This window comes from Onychostoma macrolepis, chromosome 15 (genome assembly GCF_012432095.1).
Source record: "Onychostoma macrolepis isolate SWU-2019 chromosome 15, ASM1243209v1, whole genome shotgun sequence".
Classification (NCBI taxonomy): Eukaryota; Metazoa; Chordata; class Actinopteri; order Cypriniformes; family Cyprinidae; genus Onychostoma; species Onychostoma macrolepis.
In genome coordinates this window covers 23,586,611-23,593,788 of record NC_081169.1, presented here as the reverse complement: position 1 = coordinate 23,593,788, position 7,178 = coordinate 23,586,611, and the positions used below count along the sequence as shown (strand labels likewise).

The window sequence follows — 7,178 nt, the reverse complement described above, 5'->3', positions numbered from 1 at the left end:
TTTAACATCTCTCACTCACTTCTATACACACCCATGTGAGCACGCACAAACACACACACACACACCTGCACATGCCCACAGATGCCCTCACACTCTTACATACACAGGGACACACAGCTGTATTCTATAAATGGAATTTGAGGAGAAGGAACTGTGGGTTTCCAGGCAACAGTATCCTAGTGCGCTGACATAATGCAGGAAGCTGAGAACCTAATTCTGTGCTGAAGATGCATTAGTTCCGCTTTACACTGGCAGGCATGATATCCCCACCATGTGTGTGTGTGTGTGTATGTGTGTGTGTGTGAGAGTCTCATGAAATGCCAAAAGCATGAAACAAGATATTCTTCTTCTCTACTCTGTAGATTTTTGCCACAGATAGATCATGTTTCACAATTATGTTTTATCACCATTTGTGTATGTATTTTAATAAAACATCTAACACTAAGTCTCTTTTTTAGAGTGATGAGGTGGCAAGATGCCACATTTCCATTGCTGGCTCTCACACACACAAAATAGGTCAGCGAGACCACAGCACCACTTCAATGGATCCCGGTGAGTGGAGTTTAGCTTCCTTATTCATTCCATTACTCTGTAATTCATGGTTTCCTCCACACCACACTACATTAATATTGCCAATTCATAACTGAAGAATAGAAATAGCCTTCAAAACCGCACCACACGCACCCAACGTGAGTAGATCCAGAATCATTGAAACACAAGATAATCACTGGAACACACCAAGAACCATTTGGATGTAGCGATTCTCACATAGCACACATTCATTTAAAGGGATAGTTCACCCAAAAATGAAAATTAAGTTTAATTTACTCGCCGTCATGTCGTTCCAAACCTGATTGAATTTATTTGTTCCATAGAACACAAAAGAAGGTATTTTGAAGAACATTGAGGTACTAAAAATATTGAATTCAATGTATGAACCAAAAACTATGGTCATTTTTCATTTATGTTCCAGAGAAGAAAGTCATACAGGTTTAAAATGACATGATGACAGAATTTTTATTTTTTTGGATGAGCTTTTCCTTTAACAGAGCATTCCAAGTCATTTCATTGAAACGTGTAAATATCCCATTCTGTACAAATGTCAAAAAAGAGATTGAATCATGAATAAATCTGAAGATGTATTTGGGAATTGTGGGTAATATGCTGATTTGGATCCAGAGTGATCAATTGATGCTCAGTTTGACTCTTCCTGTCACACAGATGATGAAGAACTGATGTATACATTTGAAATGAGAATATTTGAACGTCATTTCATTAAAATGTTATGTAAAGATGAATCCTCTTCTATACAAATGAATTATGAATGAATCTGAAGATGTAGTTGGGAATTGTTGGTAATATGCTGATTGGATCCTATACAATCTGCTGATACTCATGCTGTCATACAGATGATGAAGAACTGATAAGGAAAATGATGAGATGGAAATGAGACAAAGCAAAACATCTGGCTGGACACACATACACACGATTACACTCACAGTATCAGTGAATCTGCTCTCCCGGAACAGCTGATCTCCAGGTGTGTTCTGTGTGTGTGTTTCTCAACACCGCACGATATTGAATCCCCCTGCGGCTGGCAGACAAGCCCGGCGACGGCGACGCAGCACGGAGGAAACACACACTGGCGTGAGGAAGAGAAAGATGAAGGACGTGTCCATCTTTGGTGTTTCCAGAGCTCTGAAGAAAACCTAAGGTAGTGGTCGTCGGTTCGACCCTTCCCCACCTATGACCGCTCCTGCTGGGCTACGGCCACCAAAGCTGTCCTCTCCCCCTACCAAACGCTTCTGGAAAGATCCACACCTCCTTTTGGTGGTTGCCTCATCTGCGCTGTCCCCACACACGCATGGTGTGTGTGTGGGGTGGGCTGCGTGCGGATGCGCGTACTATGAGCGTGTTCTCGTTTAGCCGGCTGCGGTGTGTGCGCAGAGACGTTAGGCAGCTAAATGCATCGTGTCCTACAATCTCTTTGATCCGTCCTCCCCTGCTGCTGCTGCTGCCGCTGTGGCTGCCGTCACAAGCGCACACACACACACACCCGTGCACGTCACACACACGCAGAGATGAACCCAGCTCGGGCGTCAGTAGGCAAAAAGACCAGCTATAGCATCTGTCTTTTCTTTAGTTCCTCTATCCTTCTTTTCTCTCTCTCTCTCTCTCTCTCTCTCTTTTTCTCTCTCTCTACCTTCTTTTTTGCTCTCTGATCTCCTTCCCTCCAGCTCTCACTGCTGCTTACTCACTCCGTCCCCTAGTGATCTTCTCTCTCTCTCTCTCTCTCTCTCTCTCTCGCTCTCTCATTCTCTGCATCCCTCATGTCTCTCAACCAATCGTGTTGCTTGCTTAGAGCTGTCCATGGTTCTGAAAGAATGAGAGAGAGATAGAGAGGGAGTGTGAGTGAGAAAGGTTGTGTGTGTGTCAATCCTCTCCTGAGGGCATGACCTCTGCTCGTAAGGCAACTACACTGGCTGATGCAAAAACAAGAGACAGTTGGATATGTGTGTGTGTTTCTGGCGTTTAAAGGTGAAATGTTATTTCAGTTTCTGTCTCTTTCTATTTTCCAGCAAAAGTTGTACAGTTCTCACAAAGGCTTTCTACAAAAACATGTAAACTCCTTCTTTAGCAAGATGCAAAATGGGTGCGTTTAGTTAATAATATACCCATTTTTTCTCTCCTCACCTCATTAACTCTTGCTGACTTAAACACTTGTTCACTGAAGACAGCACTTCTGTTGAATATGCCCTTATAGACATTGTACTATAGAGTTGTTTGTGTATGTTGCGTAAGGATACTTTGTATCCTTTGCTTACCTCTCCACTTCTCATTCTCTCATTTTTCTGTCTCCTCTGTTCTATCTTCCTGTCCTTTCTTGTCTCCAAGACTTTCTATCTCTGTGTGTAGGTATGTGTGTTTGTTTCTGTGTATGGGATGAATGTCCATCTGGGGGATTTTGTCCATCAATCACTTGTAACCCTTCTTCACTTGAACTGTGCGCACTGTTCTCACACACACACACACACACACACACACACACACACACACACACACACACACACACACACACACAGACACACACACACACACACACACACACACACAGAGGTCAGGATATGCTGATGCCTATATTCACACACACACACACACACACACACACACACACACACACTCACAGTTTTCCTGTAGATACGATTCTCTTTTGTGTTCAGAACTCGCTGACATTAAGAGCTGAATAGAGATAACAGATCATGTTCTTTAGCTGCTGGAGTAAAGTCAGGAGACAAAGACCGCACGTGGATAAATGGAGGAGCGAGACACCCACGTTGACTATTCACGCACACACTTCTTGCTAGTGAATTCTTCAATAGAACTGTTCAAAGGGGCACATTCCACAGTTCTGAACTTCACGTCAGCTCTTTTGAATTTTTAAGCGCACTTCCTGTACATGTCGCACAAGAATACTTTGTAGAGACTTGCTGAAGAGGCACAGGCACATACAGAAACATATGAGAAAAAAGGCAAAAAAAATCATTGACTTGTATAGGGGTATTATTGTATAGTTTGGTATTATGCACCCACACTGCAGCTCAAGTACATCTCCAACAACACCGCATGTGGCCAGAAATATATATATACACACACACACACACACACACATATATATATATATATATATATATATAATATACACACATTAAATATTCATAATGATATTTATTAATAATATTTATTATTATTAATAATATGAATAATATAAATTATCTAATAAATATTAAAGAAATTGAATAAATAATATAATAATAATCAAATAATATTTTATTATATCAATTTGTAATATGGGCCATTCTACAGAATTGTCAAAGTCAGAGTTGGAAACATCTTGAAAACATTATTTTTCACAAATTTTGTATCTATGCAAATTGTATAATATCCAAGGTACACATTTCTAGTAATTGTGCAGTTAATTTTCAGAAAGTTTTGGAATATTTTTCGTCTCCTCAAATTTGTCACTACCAAAAAACACAGTAATTTATAATTTAATAAGAAGGGTTATATTGACCTATTAAGATTTTGCTAACATCTGACTTGTAAATATATATATTTGCTATTTTATTAAAAGGTGTTCATAGGTATATCAATAACAATTACAATTTTAACAATATTTCAGGTGTGATTCATGAGATTATTTTGAATCCAATCTTTCTTTGTAAAAGGCAAAAACTTCATCATACTGATTTTAAAGTTAAGGATTCATTAGTTTGAATATATATTGAACGAAACACTGTTATAACATCTTAGTTGATAATTCCATACATTTTATTTTTCACAAAACGGTTTTGGTTGTGACTGTCAGTCATGTTTGTCATGTGTTTTTTGGTTGTGGGACTGCAGTTTGCACTATACAAATTATGTGTCTATGTTATGTGTATGTGGGTTCTTTTTTTTGTTTTTGTTTTTTGTTTTCTTTTTATTTTAGTGTGTGTGTGTACCTGTTTTTCTATTCAGGTGGGGACTTAAACCTGAATACACACAGACTCATGGGGACTCGTGTCACGGTGGGGACGTAAATTGAGGTCCTCACGGGTAAACAAGTTTTTTGAAAATCTAAAAATGCAGAAAGTTTCCTGTAAGGGGTAGGTTTAGGTGTAGGGTTGGTGTAGGGCAATAGAATATACGGTCTGTAAAGTAGAAAAAGCATTACGCCTCTGGAGAGTCCCCACAAGGATAGCAAACCAGACGTGTGTGTGTGTGTGTGTGTGTGTGTGTGTGTGTGTACAGGTTTGGAATGACATGTTGACAATGTCAGAAATTTTATTTTTGGGGTGAAGTGTTCTTTCCATCAAGAACCAAACACACTCCCCTGTCTTTAGCTGTGTGGAGGGAAAAAAAATAGGTAGCCCCGCCCTAAACTCAAAGCATTGGCTGAGAGCTGCCTCAGAGAGTTGTGATTGGTTAACATGCAGGGAACAGTCAAGGGTTTTTGCCGTTTACAGAGCCTGTGTGATTTCTCAGGGCTCCTATTTCAGTGATACCCGACAGCAGGGACATGTCATGTGTGCTATTCAAAAAAAGTGCTTACAGCAGCTTTAAGAAGCAACATTATTTTTATTTTCTGAATAAAAATGCTGGTCTGTGCTGAACTTGCCACCACAATGCTATAGTGTTGGGTTTTGCTTTGTAGTTGCTGAGGTGTTCTGAGTGGTTCTAGGCCTGTTGCTAAGCAATTTCTTAGCGGTTGCTATGGTGTTGCAGAAGTTAAAAGAGCCCATCCCTAAGTCAAAGGCTTTTTGAGATATTTCATTTCCTAAATATGCCTCAGGTCCCTCTTTTTATGTAACTATAATAGAAGGATGTCACTGTAAGAACTGACCAGTGACTCTAGGGCTGTCGTAACAGTTTAGAGAATGGCCACTAGAGGCAGTGTGATCCATTTTATTCAGGTCTTTATATATATACACCGAGAACCATTCTCTTATATCAGTGATTCCCAACCAGGGGTACAAGTACAAGTTTAAAATCAAATTAAATAAACAAAATTAATTACTGAGTTATATCTTTAAAAACAATGTATGTACACACACACACACACACACACACACAGCCTTGTATCCTTGTAGGCGTACTCTCCATAGGCGTAATGGTTATTATACTGTACAAACCGTATTTTCTGTTGCCCTACACCAACACTACACCTAAACCTACCCACAGGAAACTTTGTGCATTTTTACTTTCTCAAAAAAAAAAAAAAACTCATTCTGTATGATTTATAAGCTTTTGTACCCACGTGGACCTCAGTTTAGGTCCCCACCGTGACACGAGTCCCCATGAGTCTGTGTGTACTCAGGTTTAAGTCCCCACCAGGATATTACACACACACCTGTACACACACACACACACACACATACAGTATATATATATATATATATATATATATATATACATACATACAATTTTTTATACAATATTTTTTGTGTGTGTGAACTATTCCTTTAATAAGATTGGATTTAAGATTTAAAGTCTCTCAATCCAACGTACGCACACATAGAGTTGCTGTAAAGTGTTGAGAGGAGACATTCTGTACAGATAGCGTGATTCAGAGCTGATTTTCTGAGGTGAGACTGAGCCAATTATAACTCCGCTGAATTATTAAACCTCTCTTTCTCCAGCATACATACACATCTCTTTCTCTCACATAAAAGTACATAATGTTCCAAGGTAACAAAATTGTCCAAATACTTGTGAACACACACACATACCCTCTCAACGGTCACAATTATGCATAATTCAGTCCGTCACATACCTCAGCAGATGTCATGCCAAGCTCAGACAGTGAGCCTCCCGCAGGGATTTAAGGAGCTGCTGCATCCATTTGGTGCTGGATTGCCGCTTCTTCAAATGAACATCCATACCTTCATCCAAAGGCTTCAGAGACAACAAATACCTATTGTACAAAAACATTTAGATTATAATACAGAGTAATATAATATATACACACCCTGTCACATACAAACACACTCACGCATGCACAGATACTTTAAAGATCACTGATACACTGTAAAAAATTTCAGGTGGTTTCAAATAATTATTATTTAGTAACTAGTTCCACAAAAATTTTACGTTCAGTCAATTTCTGACTTCAAAGTGTTATCTGAATTGTTATTTTTTTAGTTGGCTCAACCTTTAGTGAACTAGTCTTATAGTCCATTCAACTAAAATGTTTTAATTGGTCAAACATTTAGAAGACTACAGCAAGTTATGTCAATTAAAATTTAATTTAAATGTGTTTTATATGTTACCTCAACTAAGATTTATTATTTGGGCATCATAAGAAATTGCTGGGGAACTACATAAACATGTATTTTTATAGTTTAACAAAATTATTAAAAATGATTAACTGGTGTTTATCAATCACTAAAAACACACTTTACAACACATAATAGCCTTTATTTAATAATAATCTCCATTTATAGCATTTTTCATACAAACTAAACATATAGGAATGAAGACAAAAAGTCACCTACATCTTGGATGGCCTGAGGGTCAGTAAATTAACAGCAAATTTTCATTTGTGGGTGAACTATCCCTTTAAAGCTCCAGTTGACAAACATTAGGTAATACAACTGCAAAATTCAGTTTAAACTTTGTTTAATTAATTAAGAAAAAAC

The 7,178-nt window shown here is 38.4% G+C and overlaps 1 protein-coding gene across 1 annotated transcript in view; it reads right to left on the bottom strand.

The window, feature by feature from the left end:
- Positions 1-2,420, bottom strand: part of nyap2a (neuronal tyrosine-phosphorylated phosphoinositide-3-kinase adaptor 2a) — a 44,866-nt gene extending 42,446 nt beyond the window's left edge. Inside the window, exon 1 of the mRNA XM_058745568.1 lies at positions 1,500-2,420. The gene's annotated coding sequence lies outside the window, so the exon portion shown is untranslated. The remainder of the gene's footprint in view (positions 1-1,499) is intronic.
- Positions 2,421-7,178: the final 4,758 nt, after the last annotated feature.